Source organism: Anomaloglossus baeobatrachus, chromosome 5 (assembly GCF_048569485.1).
Source record: "Anomaloglossus baeobatrachus isolate aAnoBae1 chromosome 5, aAnoBae1.hap1, whole genome shotgun sequence".
NCBI classification, from domain to species: Eukaryota; Metazoa; Chordata; class Amphibia; order Anura; family Aromobatidae; genus Anomaloglossus; species Anomaloglossus baeobatrachus.
In genome coordinates, this window is record NC_134357.1 from 167,502,806 (window position 1) to 167,526,412 (window position 23,607).

The 23,607-nt window shown below is 46.1% G+C and overlaps 1 protein-coding gene across 1 annotated transcript in view; it reads left to right on the top strand.

Annotated features, from left to right (window-relative positions):
- The first annotated feature begins 1,147 nt into the window (after window positions 1-1,147).
- MACROH2A2 (macroH2A.2 histone) overlaps window positions 1,148-23,607 on the top strand; it is an 83,663-nt gene continuing 61,203 nt past the window's right edge. Inside the window, exon 1 of the mRNA XM_075349005.1 lies at window positions 1,148-1,625. The gene's annotated coding sequence lies outside the window, so the exon portion shown is untranslated. The remainder of the gene's footprint in view (window positions 1,626-23,607) is intronic.

Consider the following 23,607-nt stretch of genomic DNA (forward strand, 5'->3'; position numbering starts at 1 on the left):
TATGGCAGTCTCAGTCTCGCCTATGTGATGTATATATGGCAGTCTCAGTGTCGCCTATGTGATGTATATATGGCAGTCTCAGTGTCGCCTATGTGATGTATATATGGCAGTCTCAGTGTCGCCTATGTGATGTATATATGGCAGTCTCAGTGTCGCCTATGTGATGTATATACGGCAGACTCAGTGTCGCCTATGTGAGGTATACACGGCAGTCATAGAGTCGCCTATGTGATGTATATACAGCAGTCTCAGCGTCACCTATGTGATGTATATACAGCAGTCTCAGTGTCGCCTATGTGAGGTATATATGGCAGTCTCGGTGTCGCCTATCTGAGGTATATACGGCAGTCTCGGTGTCGCCTATGTGATGTATATACTGCAGTCTCAGTGTTGCCTATGTGATGTATATACAGCAGTCTCAGTGTCGACTATGTGGTGCAAACCTTAAAATCATTTGTGAGTAGCATCATCAATGCCACGCAACATCACAGCCTGAGTGAAGGCGATTCAGCCATCACATTGGATTAATTAGGTTCAATAATTTAATTGGTTGAGCAAAAATAGGAGGCTGATTTTTATTTGATAATATTGTATGGTTCCCACCCCCGTCCCATGTGATCAGTGTGTACCATGGGGGTCAGGCATGGTGAGGCATGCGTCCTACAACTCAGAACTGTGCAGTATCATTGTTGTAGATTTCCCATACAAAAGGTCTATGATTTTTAAGTAATACAACCTTGGACATTGCAAGTGTCTGCAGCCTGTGGCCCCTTCTGAAGAGACACTACAACTCCCAGCATCGCCACCTGCTACTACATACAGCATAATGGAGATCTGGAAGCTTGTTACATGCAGCAATGTCCTATGAACAGTGAAAGCAGCCGGTCCCGGCCACAGTCACACATATACTATCCCGGTACCTGGCTCACCGCTCAGCCTCATCTCCCGGTCACCGGCAGGATAGGATTAGCTGAGGAAGAAGCGGACACCGGCTAGCAGCTGTATATTATAAAGCTCTCCGGGTGACGTCACCTCCAGTAGGCGGGGCGTGGGAGCCTGAGGGCCGCCTCTATCGGACTGTCAGCTGACGTCACCGCTAGTGGGCGGAGCGTGGAGGTTAGAGGCCTCCATTAGCAGAGAACTTGCGAACTCAGGTCTTCTGTGTGTCCAGCTGATGGGGCGGAGAGAGGGGGGCAATGAGGGACGACAGAACAGCTGCGCCAGCAAATCCCGGGGCCGCCGCCCCGCACTGCTGAGCGGCCACATAGGACGTAGTCACATTATGTCCTCCAGTCACAGCGCAATCCCGCAGGAGGCCGCGGGCCGGAGGGCAGCCACCAATCCCATCCCGCACAGCTCCACCCAAGGGAGGCCGTGGGTTTGAACGTGTCCATAGCGCCTCCCCCTACCTCCTTCCCTCTCCCCGTCTCGCTGCCTCCCTCCCACCTCCTGGTTTTACTATCAGCTTTCCGAGCTTCCATTTACACACTGGCGGGGGGGAGGGAAAACAAGAAAATAATAGAAAAGGCCACAAAAGACAAAACAATAACAATAGGAACAATAGACGCGACGAGCCGGCCTTCTGCGGGTGGCAGCCTGGCATCTCCGGGAGGGCGCACACAAAGGTAAGCTGCCTGCACGGCGCTGTCAATGAATGGCTGCTGCTCCGCACAGCGCCGGATCAAACGGAAAAATACCAGCGCTTAAAGGGGACGCGCCCCCTGATGCCCGGGACGGAGGGTGTGCGCCATGTACAGGGAAGGAGCGGGGACGGCGGGTCTGCGTACATGTGCTGCTGCCCGAGGAGTGCTGTACATGGCCGCCCTTCCCTCTGCGGTGTCCTCATGCTGGGCCGAGCGGCCCCATCTATACGGACATACACACACAGTATACCCTCTGTGCACCGGAGATGGGCTCCATATATATATACTACAGTATATCCTCTGTGCACCGGAGATGGGCTCCATATATATATATACTACAGTATATCCTCTGTGCACCGGAGATGGGCTCCATATATATATACTACAGTATATCCTCTGTGCACCGGAGATGGGCTCCATATATATATACTACAGTATATCCTCTGTGCACCGGAGATGGGCTCCATATATATATATACTACAGTATACCCTCTGTGCACCGGAGATGGGCTCCATATATATATACTACAGTATATCCTCTGTGCACCGGAGATGGGCTCCATATATATATACTACAGTATATCCTCTGTGCACCGGAGATGGGCTCCATATATATATACTACAGTATATCCTCTGTGCACCGGAGATGGGCTCCATATACACAGATATATATAATATATACAGTATATCCTATCCTCTGCACCTGGGGGGAGCAGCCCCATGCATGTGTGTATAAAATATATATAATATATTATACACTGTATATCCTGTGTGTACCTGGGGGAGCAGCCATGTATGTGTGTATGTATATATTATATTTCCTGGGCCCACCGCACGGTGACTGGTTCCATTTCTTGGTATTCTGGACCGCACGTTCTGCCTTTCTTTCTGTATCTATTCCTGTAACTTGATATTCCCATGGAATGTAAATACATGGATGTTCCCGGTGCTCCGCTCTCTTCCCGCCCTTGGTTACAATGACCCCAGGAAGCAGAAGAATGGCTGTACAGGCGGCCGCGCTTCGTTTTCTTCCCTTTTCTACATTCCTTGCAGTTTTTCAGTAATAAGGTCCTTCTTGTTCACTTCCCCGATGCCTCTCCCTCCCCCTGATCTGCCTCATTTCTTTCCTCCATGATTCCTATGTATCTAGACTTCCATTTTCCTTGGGGGTTTTCTTTACCTTTATGTTATATTGTAGTGTGACTCGGTGCCAGGTGGGTACCTGGGTGGGAGGGCTGAGGTCGGCACTTCCTGTGCACTCCATGGGCCCGGGTGCGAGGACACCCCATGGGCCCGGGTGCGAGGACACCCCATGGGCCCAGGTGCGAGGACACCCCATGGGCCCGGGTGCGAGGACACCGACATGAGTGCGAGGACACCCCATGGGCCCGGGTGCGAGGACACCGACATGAGTGCGAGGGCACCGACATGGGCCCGGGTGCGAGGGCACCGACATGGGCCCGGGTGCGAGGGCACCGACATGGGCCCGGGTGCGAGGGCACCGACATGGGCCCGGGTGCGAGGGCACCGACATGGGCCCGGGTGTGAAAGCATTATATGAACAGTCCAATAACTCCTCATAATACACAGCTCCTCCTGCTCTGTTGATGAATGTGGCCCCTCACCTGGGCCCCAGCTGTACAGGTTGCGCCCATATGTTCACCCATGAATCAGGGGCAGGCGGGCATTGTGTGCGCTCCTGACATGTTCATTCATTCTCCCTGTCGGTGATAACACCGCTGACATCCTACCTGTTACTGTCACCTCGTCAGGATCGTTTTGTTTTTAAGCTTTTTAATCCATCCATTACTTGGTGTCTGGTAACTAATCCCGGCCACTTGAAATGTCTTTATCATTTTTCTGGATCACATAAAAAGGAAAAGACTGACCGGGTGACTGATCTAGTGAAGAATATGACTGAACAGAAGCTGCGGTCTCTTGTTATATGTGCAGAATTTATTATTGTCTTTTGTTTTGATTTATTATCAGAGTTTCTGGTAACATTTGTTTGTCAATAACTGTGCACTGTAAACAGTCGGCTAATCACCTGACGAAGGAGCAAAATCCTTGTTCTCCGCAGCTCATCGTCCTTTGTAAAGAATTTGTGCTGCCGAGAACAGTTGTGTGACGCCCTGACAATCAGGTTGTTACAGGAGACTGCATCCATCTTCCAGATGCAGGATTCTCTCCTCCTTAGCCTTCCAACACAATCCCACACAGGTACAGTTAGGTCCAGAAATATTTGGACAGTGACACAATTTTCGCGAGTTGGGCTCTGCATGCCACCACATTGGATTTGAAATGAAACCTCTACAACAGAATTCAAGTGCAGATTGTAACGTTTAATTTGAAGGTTTGAACAAAAATATCTGATAGAAATTGTAGGAATTGTACACATTTCTTTACAAACACTCCACATTTTAGGAGGTCAAAAGTAATTGGACAAATAAACCAAACCCAAACAAAATATTTTTATTTTCAATATTTTGTTGCGAATCCTTTGGAGGCAATCACTGCCTTAAGTCTGGAACCCATGGGCATCACCAAACGCTGGGTTTCCTCCTTCTTAATGCTTTGCCAGGCCTTTACAGCCGCAACCTTCAGGTCTTGCTTGTTTGTGGGTCTTTCCATCTTAAGTCTGGATTTGAGCAAGTGAAATGCATGCTCAATTGGGTTAAGATCTGGTGATTGACTTGGCCATTGCAGAATGTTCCACTTTTTTGCACTCATGAACTCCTGGGTAGCTTTGGCTGTATGCTTGGGGTCATTGTCCATCTGTACTATGAAGCGCCGTCCGATCAACTTTGCGGCATTTGGCTGAATCTGGGCTGAAAGTATATCCCGGTACACTTCAGAATTCATCCGGCTACTCTTGTCTGCTGTTATGTCATCAATAAACACAAGTGACCCAGTGCCATTGAAAGCCATGCATGCCCATGCCATCACGTTGCCTCCACCATGTTTTACAGAGGATGTGGTGTGCCTTGGATCATGTGCCGTTCCCTTTCTTCTCCAAACTTTTTTCTTCCCATCATTCTGGTACAGGTTGATCTTGGTCTCATCTGTCCATAGAATACTTTTCCAGAACTGAGCTGGCTTCATGAGGTGTTTTTCAGCAAATTTAACTCTGGCCTGTCTATTTTTGGAATTGATGAATGGTTTGCATCTAGATGTGAACCCTTTGTATTTACTTTCATGGAGTCTTCTCTTTACTGTTGACTTAGAGACAGATACACCTACTTCACTGAGAGTGTTCTGGACTTCAGTTGATGTTGTGAACGGGTTCTTCTTCACCAAAGAAAGTATGCGGCGATCATCCACCACTGTTGTCATCCGTGGACGCCCAGGCCTTTTTGAGTTCCCAAGCTCACCAGTCAATTCCTTTTTTCTCAGAATGTACCCGACTGTTGTTGCTACTCCAAGCATGTCTGCTATCTCTCTGATGGATTTTTTCTTTTTTTTCAGCCTCAGGATGTTCTGCTTCACCTCAATTGAGAGTTCCTTAGACCGCATATTGTCTGGTCACAGCAACAGCTTCCAAATGCAAAACCACACACCTGTAATCAACCCCAGACCTTTTAACTACTTCATTGATTACAGGTTAACGAGGGAGACGCCTTCAGAGTTAATTGCAGCCCTTAGAGTCCCTTGTCCAATTACTTTTGGTCCCTTGAAAAAGAGGAGGCTATGCATTACAGAGCTATGATTCCTAAACCCTTTCTCCGATTTGGATGTGAAAACTCTCATATTGCAGCTGGGAGTGTGCACTTTCAGCCCATATTATATATATATATATATATATATATATATATATATATATATATATATATATATATATATATATATATATATATATATATATATATATATATATATAATTGTATTTCTGAACATGTTTTTGTAAACAGCTAAAATAACAAAACTTGTGTCACTGTCCAAATATTTCTGGACCTAACTGTACATACAAAAGCCTAGTCACCCCCCCCCCCCTTTTCCCCGGACAATTGGGACACACCAGTGGGCGGGGCCAGGCAGATGGTGACGCCCACCTAGGGGTTCTGAGGTGTCAAGGGAAGGGAACAAGACAGTTAAGTTTGAAAAGTGGCAGTGAGAGGAGTGAAGTGGTAGTCGGGGGTTGTAGCTCCTGGACTACCAGACTCCCTGAGCTGACTAAGTGGCAGGCGGCAGAGCAGGGCCACAGGAGATGGAGATCCGGTCGCGGGAGACCGTAAGTGGACTGGGGCAGGGTTGTAGCCCACCGGTGCCGACAGCGGGAATTCGGTCCGGAGGCCGTGCACAGTCGGGGTACCTGGACCCCAGGGCGAGGACAGCTGCAAGCACCTTTCCAATTAACCAGCAGGGGACAAGATTCCAAGTCTTGTCCCATTAACAGCCCAGATAGAGCGAGACGGAAGCCCAACGCGGGGGATAGGGTGCCTGCAAAAATCCCAGGGGTCAGATCTCGCGGGCGACAGCTCCCACAGCAAAGACACCGACAGCGGACTTACCCCGTTTCATGTGGACTAGTCAACACACAAGACAGCAACACAGAAGTGCAGGAGGAAGGGCCCCTGCTCTGTGCACCGGTGTGCGGGTCCCGAGCACACCCCTCCAGAGGCTACCGGTTTCCGGCAGTTGGTTTACTATCTGGACTCTGTGTGATTTTATTCAAAACAGTGAGTACACCGGTATCATCCGGTCCAGCCCTGCAGACTGCGTCCCAGCACTCTACCTACACCTGGGCCCCCGGCACACCACCTCCCCTACCCGTGGAGGGGGATACCATCCTGCTGCCCCGCTCCATCAGCCCCGGGCACCCCATACCAAGGCAGCGGCGGTGTCACCAATCATCACCACAACCCACGGGTGGCGTCACTGACAAACTCTCCCCTGTAAATAACCCCTTTTTTTTCCTTCACTTGGGGGCGACTGACGGCTGAGCGAGCCCTGGATCCGGCTGCCACTCAAGCCACAGCAACGGCCCGGATCCGAGCGTCTCGAGCAGCCCCCTGCCGTGGTCTGTCCCCCGCCCGCAACAGTTGCAGCCTATGTGCAGAGAGAGCAGGTTATTACTGATCATTCTGTGCACATGTTACTATACAGTCTGCCTGTCTAAATGGGTACTTATTAACCTATCGGCAGTCATTTCACGTCAGAGATCCCATAATGTAAATAGACCTTAAGAACCACTCCTGCTTTTATTTTTTTTGTGTGCACCACTTGAGTGATGCTTTAAATCTAAGTCCCAAGCCCCCTGTCTTATACTCATTTGTCACCGTCTTCTGTTTTCCATGTTGCTCCTGTCAGTCTCTGGCAATTTGTAATCTGTCAGCAGGTCCAGTGTTTCATGGAGCACAGCGGAGGTCACAAATCACTGAAACTCTATGAGAGCCCCATTCTAGCTGTCGTAGACTTTTATTGAGATCTTGTGAGGTAACTTTAGACTTCCGGCCAGTCAGAAGTCCTAGTCACAAGATGGTGCCGTAATATAAAGTATAGTTGTCCTGTAACGTGTGGGGAAAATGTTCACAAATCGCCTTAAATAGTTTTTCCAGGTTTTAGAAAATTCTTACTCCCTGGCTGCAGTTTGTATTTGCGTAATACTCACCTTCCCCAGGTCCAGAGATGAAAATCCGCTGCTGATTGTCTGTCTGCAGCACTGATGTTACATCGACTGCACTGCTGCCCATAATTGACCTCAGCGGCCCTGCCAGTGTTGATTACTGATTTGCTGCAGAGCTGGCAATCTTTTAGCCAATGACAAACGCAACGAGCAGCAATGGAGTCTCTGTACTGGACCTGGGGAGGGTGAGTAAAGTGACTCATTCTTTTAAAACGTACTACAACCAGTGTTGGACTGGGTGGCAAGGGCCCACCAGTAACAATGGCTCTGGGCCCACTGGTCTGCTACATGCAAATATTACATTGCCCTCACAAATGTCCCCCAACTTCTATATACTACCAATGTAGAAAAAATAGTCTGGCTCACTTTAAAGGGCTGGTGCCACCGAGGAAATATAACAATGTTGGCAAGATAACTCGGGCACACATAAAAAGTAAAGGCCCCGTCACACTAAGCAACATCGCTAGCAACATCGCTGGTAACGAACAACTTTTGTGACGTTGCTAGCGATGTTGCTGTGTGTGACATCCAGCAACAACCTGGCCCCTGCTGTGAGGTCGTTGGTTGTTGCTGAATGTCCTGGGCCATTTTTTAGTTGTTGCTGTCCTGCTGTGAAGCACAGATCGCTGTGTGTGACAGCGAGACAGCAACAACTAATGTGCAGTGAGCAGGGAGCCAGCTTCTGCTGAGGCTGGTAACTAATGTAAACATCGGGTAACCAAGAAGCCCTGTCCTTGGTTACCCGATATTTACCTTTGATACCAGCCTCCTCCGCTCTCACTGCCTGTGCTGCCGGCTCCTGCTCTGTGCACAGATAGCTGCAGCACACATCAGGCAATTAACCCGATGTGTGCTGTAACTAGGAGAGCAAGGAGCCAGCGCTCAGTGTGCGCTGCTCCCTGCTCTGTGCACATTTAGCTGCAGCACACATCGGGTTAATTAACCTGATGTGTGCTGTAACTAGGAGACTGGGGGCTGGTCACTGGTTGCTGGTGAGCTCACCAGCAACTCGTGTAGCCACGCTCCAGCGATCCCTGCCAGGTCAGGTTGCTGGTGGGATCGCTGGAGCGTCGCAGTGTGACAGCTCACCAGCAACCTCCTAGCAACTTACCAGCGATCCCTATCGTTGTTGGGATCGCTGGTAAGTTGCTTAGTGTGACTGGACCTTAAAACAAAGTACAAAGGCAATGCTTTAACTTCGGTTTGTTTGCTTTTATTGGTGCAAAGGTCAAAAAAAGGGGGTATACAATTCTAACGTTTCGGCCCCAATCTCGGGCCTTCGTCAGAGATAATCTGATATAAAACATACAAAAAGAGTTGTTTACGATCTAATAGAGATACATGATGATAACACAAAGTACAAACAGTTTATACATGGTCATTACATATCAATCAATATTAACAAGACAGATAAACTGATACGTAGAAAAACAAGAATCAAAAGAAATAATACGTTCATTATTCAACCAATGAGAAACAATAATCCTAAAGTAGGAGGAAAGGGCTCTCCCTATAATGACCTCATTGGATTCATCAGAACCTACCTATGTGTAACCGCTAAGGCTGCTTTCACACATCCGGCTTGAGCTGTGCTGCTCAATCCGGCTGTGCAAGCTATGCAACGGATGCGGTGAAAACACCGCATCCTTTGCATAAGTTTTTCCCATGCGGCCCGTCCGGTTTTTGCTGCTTGCGGCATGCTACTGAGCATGCGCAGTGGCAAAAACCGCATGCGGCGGCCGGATGCGTTTTTTTCCGCATCCGGTCGCCATAGGCATGCATTGAAAAATGCGCCGCATCGGCCGAATGCGGCGCGATGCGGTCTTTTTTGCCGCACGAAAAAACGTGCCAGGCAACGTTCCATCCGGCCGCCGCATCGGCTAAATCTGCCGCATGCGGCAAAAACCGGATGGAACGCAAGGCCATGCGGCACAATGCGGCACTAATTAAAGTCTATGCAGAAAAAACGCAACCGGCAGCAAAAAAAACCGGTTGCGATTTTCCTGCAAAGTGCCGGATTGTGCTGCATTGCAGAAACCAGAGGTGTGAAAGCAGCCTAATAGGGTAAATGAGTGTTCCCATGTGTATAAGGTCCTGGATTGAATGGTGGATTCCTAGGAAGTAAATGGGAGTGTGCTTGTAACAAGGTCATATGTAAAGAGTGAAGAATGAAGGGAGAGGAGAGGAACAGGAACAAAGGGGAGAGGAAGGAGAAACGAAAAAAGGAGAAAGAAAGAGGGTAACAGAAAACGAGGGAAAGAAAAAGAAGGAAAGAGACTAGAGGGGAGTATGTCTTTCCCTACATCTCATACTAGGCTAGATTCCTGACACTTCCATTTACTTCCTAGGAATCTACCATTCAATCCAGGACCTTATACACATGGGAACACTCATTTACCCTATTAGCGGTTACACATAGGTAGGTTCTGATGACTCTAATGAGGTCATTATAGGGAGAGCCCTTTCCTCCTACTTTAGGATTATTGTTTCTCATTGGTTGAATAATAAACGTATTTCTTCTGATTCTTGTTTTTCTACATATCAGTTTATCTGTCTTGTTAATATTGATTCATATGTAATGACCATGTATAAACTGTTTGTACTTTATCATGTATCTCTATTAGATCGTAAACAGCTCTTTTTGTATGTTTTATATCAGATTATCTCTGACGAAGGCCCGAGATTGGGGCTGAAACGTTAGAATTGTATACCCCCTTTTTTTGACCTTTGCACCAATAAAAGCAAGCAGACCGAAGTTCAAGCATTGCCTTTGTACTTTGTTTTACGTTTTATGTGTGCCCGAGTTATCTTTCCAATATCTATATAATACCAGTCTGGGCAGTTTGTGCTGTTGCAGTCTTTCTGTTCACAGTAAATCCAGTGCATTGTGCCAACTACTGCTCATGTTATGGGGGTGGTTACCCGTCTTACTCCTGCCCAGGGGGTCTCCAGGGAATTCACCTGTCCCCTGTGGCCCGTCTGAATCTCACCGCAGCCATCAGAGCAATTTTCTGACATTGGAAAACCCATTAAGTAAAGTGCCATTTATTGTACAGGCGGTTGTGAGTGGCAAAAGGTTTGTTTACAGTTTTCTGTTTATTCAATAAAAAATTTTTTTCCCATGTTTGTTTTTGTTGTTTTTATTAGTTTTTTTTCAACATGGTTTAAATTACAATATGATAAGGGATTTCTGATTCTATTGTGCATTGCTCATTGTCCCATAGGCCAGATTCAGGCAGCCATGCTACAATTTGGGACAGTGATGCCTGCATATTGTGGATGTGCCTGGCTCCATGTGCTTGTCTGCATAGTGGACGACTGCAGGGGCGCCCGCTATATACTTGCGTTTGTCTGGTCCAGAAGTTAGACCAAACTTGTGCATGCTGCGATTTAGCTTTTTTTCTACATAGACAATTTGGGGTACTTTGCACGCTGCGACATCGCTAGCCGATTGTAGCGATGCCGAGTGCGATAGTACCTGCCCCCGTCGCACATGCGATATCTTGTGATAGCTGCCGTAGCGAACATTATATTATAATGTATAATAACATTATAGTAGCTTCACACGCACTTGCCTACCCTGCGACGTCGCTCTGGCCGGCGACCCGCCTCCTTCCTAAGGGAACGTGTCGTGCGGCGTCACAGCGACATCACATGGCGGGCGGCCAATAGATGCGGAGGGGCGGAGATGAGCGGGATGTAAACATCCCGCCCACCTTCTCCCTTCCGCATTGCTGGTGGAGGTAGGTAAGGAGATGTTCCTCGCTCCTGCGGCTTCACACACAGCGATGTGTGCTGCTGCAGGACGGAGGAACAACATCGTATCTCCTATTGGTGCGACATTATGAAAATGTCCGACACTACACAGATCACCGACTTACGACGCTTTTGCAATCGTTTATCGGCGCATCTAGGCTTTACACGTTGCGACGTCGTTACCGATGCCGGATGTGCATCACTTTCGATTTGACTTCGACGATATCGCAGTAGCGATGTCGCAACGTGCAAAGTACCCCTTAGTCCCTGTATGTTGCACTTAGATCAGACGGGTTGCCCGAATACTACCTAATAGTATGGGCTTGACCTATAGGTTGCTAACCGCACACCGTGCGCATAAAAGCATGAACAGCGCCCTATGCACGCCACTAGTGTGCAATTTTATCGTCTAGCATCGCCCCCTCCACTAGTGGTAGTGTGTGAGTGATTGCTCTACCTTGCACCTGTGATGCCTCCATTAGTAAGGGGTCTGGCTGCATTCTGTTAGTGCATTAGATTTATTGGCCTGGGCTGACTGGACTAGTTGCCCTTTTTTTGTTGTACGTGTATTAAATTTATGGGGGAGTTTTATCTCCTTTTTGTTGCTTTTTTAGTATAAAAATCACCCATACAAGGCTATGGATGCTTGAACAGCACTGAGAGCACACAGGTGACATCAGTGTGCAATCCGCATGCTACCTGTGATTTAAAGGTAGTCTGTCACCAGGTTTTTGCTATGTAATCTGAAGACCCCCGGAGATGGGGGCTGAAACACAGATTTCAGCTATGTCATTTATTAAGCTGTGTGCTGTTGTTTACTTACAATAAGGGTTTTCTAATGTGGACACTCATTGCCTGAACTAGCTGCCTCATGTCAAGTTTTCTGACCACTCCCCCCTCCTCTGATAAGCAGCTCTCTGTCAATAGACAATGTATACAGAGCAGGGTGGATGTGGGCAGCTTTCTGAGCTCCAAGCTACATCTAAGACCTCTTTCACACGTCTGTGAAAATCAAGCACGTTTTTCATGGACGTGTCAGGTGCGTATTGTCCTCCGTGTGCTGTGTTTATGGCACACATGTTCTCTGTTGTATATACATTACACATACAGTACTGTAGTGAACAGCCCACTTAATTTACAGGGTACGTGTCTCCAGAAGCACGAGCTGGGCACTACAATGTACTGGGCACTACAATGTCAGATTTGCAATTTTTACTCAGCAACATTCATTGCGTCTGGTTTCTGGAAAACACCAATGGAATAAAAAATCATCACTACTCCTGTACAATAGGGGGTGAAATTTCCAAAATGGGCACATTTGAGTAGATTCTGCTGTTACGGGCTCTGTATATAGAACCCACAAACTAACAGGAAAATTTGCTATCCAAGATTGAAATAGTACTCTTTCCCTCGCGAGCCTCGCAATGTGGCAAAGCAGTACCTACTGACATAAGGGATATTGCCAAGTCCAGCAGAAATTGTGTGAGAAACTTTGGTGCCTTTTTTTTACCCAGCTAATTTTGTACTCCCAAAAGAAAAGTCGAATGGCGCTCCTTTCCTTCTGAGCCCTGCCGTTCACCCAAACAGTAGTTTTTCACCACATATGTGGTATCTGCATACTCAGGAGAAATTGCACAACAAATTGCAAATTCCATTGTCTCCTGTTACCCTTGTGAAAATGAAGACTGGGAATGAAGGAACATTTTTAGGGAAAAGAACATTTTTTATTTACCAGAACCCCTTAATTCCTGTGAAGCCACTTAGCGTTAATAAAATCTTAAAATTGAAAAAAAAAACAACTTATTGCATGTGGTTTGAGCACCTAGAGGCGTGCAGTTTTTTTAAATGGTGTACTTTGGCGTGTTTGTCATATAGGCCTCTCAAATGTGATCTGATGGCCCTTTAAAAAAAATATATATAATATTGTGTGTGTGTGTATGTATATATATTGTACACAATATATTTTATATATAATGTGTGTATTATTTATTATATAAAAAAAGGTTTTGTAAATGTTGTTAAAATTAGAAATTGCTGTTAATATTTTAACACTACTAATTTCCTACCTAAAAATTTTCTAAAATGGTGCTGACTTAAAGTAGACCTGTAGTAAATGTCATTTAGTAACCACTTTTGTGTGATAAGGTTGTATGCGCACGTTGCATTTTTTTTTCATACGTTTACGCAGCGTTTTAAACTGCAGCATTAACGCAAGTGTTCTGCGTCCCCAGCAAAGTCTGAGAATTTAGCAAATTCCACACTCATGTTGCGTTTTAAAATGCAGCGTTTTGAATGCAAAATTTTTGCAAAAACGCTGCGTTCTAAAAAGCAACATGTCACTTATTTTGTGCGTTCCGGATGCTTTTCCCTATCTGTCTATGGCAGAGCAAGCATCCAGAATGCATGAATTCCGCATGCACAATGCTTTCAAAACGCAGCTTTTCGGCTGCATTTTGAAACTCACATGCAGTGACAAAACGCTGCAGAATATTTGTCACAGCAGAACGCAACGTGCGCACATAGCCTAACTGGTTTAGAGCGATAAAAATGTAAGTTTTTGAACATTTGAGAAATCTTTACATTTGTTTTGTAAAACTTGATATTTTCATAAATAAACACAAATTATATTTACTAAGAATATGAAGTACAACATGTCACAAAACAACATTCTCAGAATCCCTGCATATGTTGAAGCATTCCAGAGTTATAAAGTGACGCTGGTCAGAATGGAAACCTTTGGCTCGGTAAAGAAGGTGAAAACAGGGCTGGGGAGAAAGGGTAATATAAGTATGGTAAAAGCCATAATATTTTTATATTTCCATCAATATAGCCGTCTGAAGGCTTTTTTGTGGGACGAGTTGTACTTTTGAATGACGTCAGTTTTACCATATAGGCAACTGGAAAAGTAACAGTGTATTGAAAATGCATAAAAAGTACAATCCCACAATTGGTTTTGGTTTTTTTTTTTTTTTTTTATTTACCATGTTCAGTATATGGTAAAACTGACCTGGCAGTATAATTCTCCAGGTCAGTATAAGCACGTATATACCAAACATGTATAACTACATGAGGGCTTTTTTTGTGCCCTAAGCTGATGTTTTACGGTTACCATATTGGGGTACATACGATGTTATGATTGCCTCTTATTGTATCTCATTGCAATGTTGTGGCAACAAGAAAAAGCGTAATTCTTTTATTTATTTTTTCTCATTTGGTCGTTTACCAATCATATATGTTTTATTTTATATTTTGATAGAATGGACATTTCTGAATGTAGTAATACCAAATATAATCAGATCAAATCAAATAGGCTTTATTTGCAGGACCAAAAAACTATTAGCATTGCCAAAGCAAAAAAAAAAAAAAATATATATATATATATATAATACAGTACAGACCAAAGGTTTGGACACACCTTCCCATTCAAAGAGTTTTCTTTATTTTCATGACTCTGAAAACTGTACATTTACATTAAAGGCATCAAAACTATAAATTAACACATGTGGAATGAAATACTTAACAAAAAAATGTGAAACAACTGATATGATGTCTTATATTCTAGGTTCTTCAAAGTAGCCACCTTTTGCTTTCATTACTGCTTTGCACACTCTTGGCATTCTCTTGATGAGCTTCAAGAGGTAGTCACCGGAAATGGTTTTCACTTCACAGGTGTGCCCTGTCAGGTTTAATAAGTGGGATTTCTTGCCTTATAAATGGGGTTGGGACCATCAGTTGTGTTGTGCAGAAGTCTGGTGGATACACAGCTGATAGTCCTACTGAATACACTGTTAGCTGCTTTTTTCTTGCCATAATACAAATTCTAAGAAAAACGAGTGGCCAAAATTACTTTAAGAAATGAAGGTCAGCCAGTCTGAAAAATTGGGAAAACTTTGAAAGTGTCCCCAAGTGCAGAGGCAAAAAACATCAAACGCTAGAAAGAAACTGGCTCACATGAGGATCGCCCCAGGAAAGGAAGACAAAGAGTCACCTCTGCTGTGGAGTATAAGTTTATCCGACTCACCAGCCTCAGAAATCGCAGATTAACAGCAGCTCAGATTAGAGGCCAGGTCAATGCCACACAGAGTTCTAGCAGCAGGCACATCTCTAGAACAACTATTAAGAGGAGACTTTGTGCAGCAGGCCTTCATGGTAAAATAGCTGCTAGGAAACCACTGCTAAGGACAGGCAACAAGCAGAAGAGACTTGTTTGGGATAAAGAACACAAGGAATGGATATTAGAGCAGTAGAAATCTGTGCTTTGGTCTGATGAGGCCAAATTTGAGATCTTTGGATCCAACCACCTTGTCTTTGTAGAAAAGGTGAACGGATGGACTCTACATGCCTGGTTCCCACCGTGAAGCATGGAGGAGGAGGTGTGATGGTGTGGGGGTACTTTGCTGGTGACACTGTTAGGGATTTATTCAAAATTGAAGGCATACTGAACCAGCATGGCTACCACAGCATCTTGCAGCGGCATGCTATTCCATCCGGTTTGCGTTTAGTTGGACCATCATTTTATTTTTCAACAGGACAGTGACCCCAAACACACCTCCAGGCTCTGTAAGGGCTATTTGACTAAGAAGGAGAGTGATGGGGTGCTACGCCAGATGACCTGGCCTCCACAGTCACCAGACCTGAACCCACTCGAGATGGTTTGGGGTAAGCTGGACTGCAGAGTGAAGGCAAAAGGGCCAACAAGTGCTAAGCATCTCTGGGAACTCCTTCAAGACTGTTAGAAGACTATTTCCGGTGACTACTTTTTAAAGCTCATCAAGAGAATGCCAAGAGTGTGCAAAGTAGTAATCAAAGCAAAAGGTGGCTACTTTGAAGAACCTAGAATATAAGACACATTTTCAGTTGTTTCACACTTTTTTGTTAAGTATTTCATTCCACATGTGTTAATTCATAGTTTTGATGCCTTCAATGTGAATCTACAATTTTCAGAGATATGAAAATAAAGAAAACTCTTTGAATGAGAAGGTGTGTCCAAACGTTTGGTCTGTACTGTGTGTGTGTGTGTGTGTGTGTGTGTATGTGTGTGTGTGGAATTTTTAGTGCTCAAGTGCACATTTAGTGCTGGCTTTTTGTTTTTCTTCATATATATGTGTATAGACTCACATTGGGGGCTATATATAGTTTTCATTACACAGTATTCATTTATCTATCAGGTGCTGGGGCAGTTTGCTGACAGGCAATGGGCGGGGCCAACTCTGACTGTGAAGTTTGGTAAACTAGCAGAGGAAGATGTCATGGTTTGGTTGAGCTGTAGAAAATAAAGTGATAATTCAAAAGGAACAAAAGTTAGAAACAAAAAATATAGGGGTGTTTTATATGACAATACAGCATAGATTAGCTTGAAAATGTTGGGGGATTTTGTGGTCTGACAACTTCTTTAAACATTGATGCTGCAACTTTTATTGGAAGTTAATTTTTGCACTTCTTTTTTTTTCCTTTCAAAGTTTCTCTTGATATATTTTCTCTTAGGCTGGACTCACACGAGCATATGCTAATGATCCCTGACTCTGCTGCGAGCGTGAGCCGAGTGTCATGCGACTGTGACCCGAACTTGCGATCGGGTCACAGCGCGAACCTGAGGGCGGGCGCTGCCGAGGAGAGGGAGGGGTTAATTCCCCCCCCACCATCTCTTCCATTGTCAGCCTGTGTGTATATCGCACTGCACTGGGATAGCATCTGAGTGCAGTCCGATGCATCTCTCGCACCCATTCATTTGAATGGGTGCGAGTGATACGGCTCTCACAGAAAATCGCAGCATGCTGCTACTTTTCTCGCATCTAGAATATCGATGCAATGGACATCACCACACTTTAGAAGCTAGGATAAAAATATCTTCTCTGCCCACAGCAGCCAATCGCAGCACAGCGTCCATTAATTTCTAGCTATTCTAATGACCCCCAAATTAATCAATGGGGATCCACAGATTATGCAAAGGGGTCAAAGTATGGTGCAAGAACAAGCCTATGGAGTCAGTATTTGTGGAAAAAAACTGTACATGATCAAATTATTTTGATCTTTTTACGGAGTATATAATAATCACCTGTTACTTTTCAAACCATTTTACCCTTGCAAACCTATGTAATCTGTCCTAAATGCCTATGTGATATAATGTAGGTGTGTTTTATACTTACTAATGGCTATCGTCTATAGTTTCCAGAGACATTCCAGACCTACGCGATCGCTCACCTCATTTGCGGCTCATGGACTGTTATTTTGGCTGGAGCTACTTCTTTGTAAGCCTATGGCTCCTCAAAACACTCCATAGATTTAAATTGAGAAAGCGACTTTCAGTCCACATATAAACCCGAGTGAGCCTGTTGGGCTATGTGCGCACGTGTGCGTATTGCATGCAGTTACACTGCGGTGCAGAACGCAGCGTAACTGCATGTGTCCTGCGTCCCCTGCAGAGTCTATGAAGATTGTGCAGGAGCTGTGCACACGTGGCGTATTAGAACGCAGCGCTTCGGCTGCTGCCCAAAGCGTGCGTTCTAAGAAGTGAGATGTCACTTTTGTGCGCTTTGCCTGCTGTCTACAGGGAGAGGCAGCATTAGTCTGCTTGTAGGTGACATGAACCTGAAGAGGGCCAGAGCGGCGCTGGAAACTGTGGAAGTTGGTGATCGGTGAGTATGGTATATTGATGCACCTACACAACATTACATAGGTTATTAGGATGGATTTTGAAGTTAAAAATTTTGTTTTGATTCTTCTTTAACATCCACTGAAGTCTGCAGAAAGGAAAGGGGGAACTTCAAGCTTATGGAAGGTGAGAAAGATGTGACCTTCACCATCTAATGTAGTCAGATTTGGGGAGAATCCTAGGTACACGTTGCAGATTTTCCTTGCAAAAAAAAATGAGATTTCCGGTAAGTGCAATTTTTATAGAGCAAATTCTGTTTGTCTAAATCTTTTACAAAATCTGCAGCACAATCCCCACCAGAAGTGAGGCAAATCCACGGCAGGTTTGTAAGGACAAGGACACAGAGCTGTATGATACTGCAGGGTCGTTGTCTCTCCCACCAAGCGTACCATAGTCTCGGGGGGCACGGCCGCTATTAAAGCGATCTGGGCTTTAACATCTGTTGATGTTGTATTGGGAGTTTCGCTTTAATTAAAAGAGGCAAATCCACAGCCCTGAGCGAAAACCTCCAGTTGGTAAATAATCCTGCGATCACTGTAAGAACGTGTAACCTCTGTGTAGATTCTATTACATTTGTGAACAACTGTATATGATTACTGCAGGATTTCAGGCCCTTTTAGGCCGTCAGAATGCCAGTTTTATAGCTTAGCAGTATGGCAATACGTTTTTTCATTGGCATAGGTAGAAAACAGCTGAAAAAAGTTATTAGCCAAAGGCAATTAATGAAATTATTTGGCTTCTGGGATCTGTCCACCTCTGCTTCACTTTTTTTCCTGTATTATCTGTTTATATAGAAGGGTGTGTGTCTTGTTTTGTGTTTTTTATTTTTACATAATTATATACATACATAATCTCCAGTTTCTGTAACCCTATTCCGGCATGCACCGCGCCACTGTCAGTTGCGCAGTTCAATTGTCACAGCAGCTTCCACACGCGGCTTAGCCCCCTCCACATTACAGGCGCGGCTCCGCCCCTCCCCCCCACCCCCGCGCACATTGGCACATTACACACTCGGCCTCGCCCCCCCAGTATTACACACGTGGTTTCACTCCCCGCCACATTACACATGCGGTTCTGTCCCCGCACATTACACACACGGCTCCGCCCCTTGCACATTACCACACGCGGCTCCGCTTCATACTCCCGCCCAGCTGAGTCCTGCAGGCACAGAGCAGAGTCCCCTGGAGCTGCAGCTTCTGATCATGTGACTGATCACATGACGGTGACATCACACAGGTCCTGTGAACACATGGTTGCATCTAGATTGGAGTGGATTTTTGAGGATCTCCCTGCAACCTCCATTCTAGTCAATTCAATGCTGGAGTGAGGACCAGCATTAAAGCGAAGGAACCGATAGTTAGTCTTCCTTACAGTACGGGGACTCACAATTTTAATGCCAAATATAGCACCGGTGAGGGTATATTAAAATGTAACCTTTATTTTATGCATTTTAAAACAAAAACTAAGCAATATTAAAATACAAAGGGGTTTGACCCTGCAGGTCACAACTCACACATCGCCCAAAGCTGTGTACAAAGCTCAAAGGGGCTGAAATGATGTCCCTTGGGCAAGGTAATCAGAGGGACAGCCAAATAATTGTGTTGAAAACAGTTTGTCTGCACGATCAGTGGATAGTATATAACCAATATAATAAGGACCGTAGTCCCACTATGTTTAGACCAGGATCACATAAAATGGATATACAATAAGTGTGGCTCCACACAGGGCACCACAAACAAAAGGATATATATTTCCTAAGTGCGGCTTCAAAGAGGGCACCTCAAATATAAGGATATATATCCCCTTTTATCTGGTATCATAAATTAAGCTCAAAAAAGAAAGATCTCGCCCATTCAGCCGATCTTCTAATGCTTATCACAGCATCTCTTGCTGACAGGGTCAATATGAGGCTTGGATTCCAGGTTGGGATAAACTCACCCTAACCCCCATTGATTCCCGTCCTTACAAGGACGGTCCACAGCTGAACCTGTTGTTGTCCTTGTAAATAAAGCCCCACATGCCTCCCGACGCGTTTCGTCACAATCAGTGACTCTTCAGGGGACCAAGCATGGGTTACAAATATCAGGTCCAGTAATGGTGTAATACCTGCAAGTTCCAACCACCAAATGCTGTAAACAGCTAGCCCCACTCATTCTGACCTATAAATGTATGGCGGGGGCCCACAAGACCAATCCACAAACTTCCAAACAGGTGCGACAATAAGCATATCACATAGTAAACACTCACCACCAGCTGAGAGAATACAAACGCCAGGATTCCACGTGTCTCGGCGTCTCCATGACGCTTAATCACCATTATTCAGCGTACAAGCAGGACTTCCGGGTTATATTCACAGAAGCGAGGCTTGGAGTGAGGACCAGAAAAAACTCCAATCTAGACAGCTCATCATACATACACAGTACTCACACACCTACATACATAATTGCCAGTTGTGTCTGTCACCCTATTCCGTCATGCACCGTACCACTGTCAGTTGCGCAGGCGCAGTTCGAACTGCGCCTGTGCAAGTGACATGCATATCACCCGCAGCTTCCGGGCACAAATTGTGCGTGATCAAGCAGCGGTGACGTCACTGCTCTTCCTATGCACACGCAGTACCAGCCACGCTTTGCGGTGGTACTGATGATCACAGATGTGCAATGTCACGGAGGAATGTGGCCAGATATGTCCGCGCTTGCCTGTCGCAGCAACATCGCTGAAGGCATGGCGATGTCAAGGAAGAGCGGACATACCCGGCCACGCCTCCTTACTGCTCCGTGTGCGATGTCACGGGAGATAGAGCTGTGTTAGAGCTGAGTGTATAGCAGAGCTGTGTGTGTAAAGCCTGCTTTACACACTTCAATAGATCTTTCAATCCGTCGTCGGGGTCAAGTTGTAAGTGACGCACATCCGGCATCGTTCGTGACGTATTTGCGTGTGAAACCTACATGCGATCAAGATTGAACGAAAATACGGTGATCGCATACACGTCGTTTATTCCTCATACATTGGACGTTTGGTAGTACGAAACTAGTGAATTGTAACGTGTGACATCCATCATACGATTTTGATGTCTGAGGCTATGTGCGCAGGTGTGCGCTCTGCACCGCAGCTTAAAAAAGGTCTGCTTCAGAGTGCAGCTGAAAAGCTGCGTTCTGAAGCGCCTCACAATGTCTGTCAATCACTAATCTCTGTCAGTCCGTCACTATCTCTGTCCCTCACTCTCTGTCCATGTCAGTCTATCCTTCCTACCCCCTCTCTCATACTCACCGATCCCCCGGCGCTGCACGGCATTCACACTGCTGCGGCGGCTTTTACTGTTTTGAAAAAGCCGGCCGCCCATTAAACAATCTCCTATTCCCTGCTTTCCCCGCCCACCGGCGCCTATGATTGGTTACAGTGAGACACGCCCCCACGCTGAGTGACAGGTGTCATACTGCACCCAATCACAGCAGCCGGTGGGCATGTCTATACTGTGTAGTGAAATAAATAATTAAATAATTAAAAAAAACGGCGTGCGGTCCCCCCTAATTTTAAAACCAGCCAGATAAAGCCATACGGCTGAAGGCTGGTATTCTCAGGATGGGGAGCTCCACGTTATGGGGAGCCCCCCAGCCTAACAATATCAGCCAACAGCCGCCCAGAATTGCCGCATACATTATATGCGACAGTTCTGGGACTGTACCCGGCTCTTCCCGATTTGCCCTGGTGCGTTGGCAAATCGGGGTAATAAGGAGTTATTGGCAGCCCATAGCTGCCAATAAGTCCTAGATTAATCATGTCAGGCGTCTATGAGACACCCTCCATGATTAATCTGTAAGTTACAGTAAATAAACACACACACCCGAAAAAATCCTTTATTAGAAATAAAACACACAAACACATTCCCTGGTTCACCACTTTAATCAGCCCCAAAAAGCCCTCCTTGTCCGGCGTAATCCACAGTCCTCCAGCGTCGCATCCAGCGCTGCTGCATGGAGGTGACGGGAGCAGCAGAAGACACAGCCGCTCCGGTCACCTCCACACAGCAAATGAAGACAGCCGCGCTATCAGCTGAGCTGTCACTGAGGTTACCCGCTGTCACTGGATCCAGCGGTGGATGCAGCGGTGGCCGCGGGTAACCTCAGTGACAGATCAGCTGATCGCGCTACTCACCGCCGCTCCGGTCAGCTCCAGTCAGCAACTGAGGTGAGTAGCGCGATCAGCTGAGCTGTCACTGAGGTTACCCGCGGCCACCGCTGCATCCACCACTGGATCCAGTGACAGCGGGTAACCTCGGTGACAGCTCAGCTGATCGCGCGGCTGTCTTCATTTGCTGTGTGGAGGTGACCGGAGCGGCTGTGTTTGCTGCAGCTCCTGTCACCTCCATGCAGCAGCGCTGGATGCGACGCTGGAGGACTGTGGATTACGCCGGACATGGAGGGCTTTTTGGGGCTGATTAAAGTGGTGAACCAGGGAATGTGTTTGTGTTTTATTTCTAATAAAGGATTTTTTCGGGTGTGTGTGTTTATTTACTGTAACTTACAGATTAATCATGGAAGGTGTCTCATAGACGCCTGACATGATTAATCTAGGACTTATTGGCAGCTATGGGCTGCCAATAACTCCTTATTACCCCGATTTGCCAACGCACCAGGGCAAATCGGGAAGAGCCGGGTACAGTCCCAGAACTGTCGCATCTAATGTATGCGGCAATTCTGGGCGGCTGTTGGCTGATATTGTTAGGCTGGGGGGCTCCCCATAACGTGGAGCTCCCCATCCTGAGAATACCAGCCTTCAGCCGTATGGCTTTATCTGGCTGGTATTAAAATTAGGGGGGACCGCACGCCGTTTTTTTTAATTATTTAATTATTTATTTCACTACACAGTATAGACACGCCCACCGGCTGCTGTGATTGGGTGCAGTGTGACACCTGTCACTCAGCGTGGGGGGCGTGTCTCACTGTAACCAATCATAGGCGCCGGTGGGCGGGGTAAGCAGGGAATAGGAGATTGTTTAATGGGCGGCCGGCTTTTTCAAAACAGTAAAAGCCGCCGGAGCAGTGTGAATGCCGTGCAGAGCCGGTGATCGGGGATCGGTGAGTATGAGAGAGGGCTGCTCAATTCAGTTACTCAGGAGATTAGCGGTCACCGGTGAGTCCTTCATAGGTGACCACTAATCGGGACGCGACACAGACAGAGCCGCAGCATGACCATGAAGTCGGGTGAGGTTCACCCGAGTTCATTCTGACAGTGCGGCTCTGTCTGTGTCTGCTGTCATCTGCCATTCAGCTCTGCTACATGGTTGTCTGTGTCTGCTGTCAGCGGCCATGTAGCAGAGCTGAATGGCAGATGACATAGTAAAAACGCATCTCTACATTACACACGCTGGGCAAGTCAATAAATAAAAAAAAAAAAGTTGCTCAATGCATACGTCACAGAACACATGAGCTAAAGGATCGCACAAAAAATTGATCAATTTAACATAGACTACTAACGCTCGTGTGACAGCAAATGAACGACCTACGTGCAATCTCATTAGATCGCATATGCGACCTGGGCGTGTCACATCGCATACGAGATCGCACACCTAATTGTAAGGTGTAAAGCTGGCTTTAGAGCTGAGTGTATAGCAGACCTGTGTGTTAGAGCTGAGTGTATAGCAGAGGTGTGTGTGTGTGTGTGTGTGTGTGTGTGTGTGTGTGAGACAATACACAAATGTGGAGGGATGACATACAACAGATATGTTGGAAAGTGCAATCGGTGTGATACATGTCCACCTCTCCTGTCAGCACCACTAAGCATTTCACCGCACTCCCGATGCGGGCCTATTTCTAGTTAGTATTATAATGTACAGTTTCCAGGTATTCATGGAGTACAGACCCCATCCCCATAAAATGAGGAGGGTGATCAGATAGAGCATTAGGTGTGTGTCTGTTGTGATGCTATCCTGC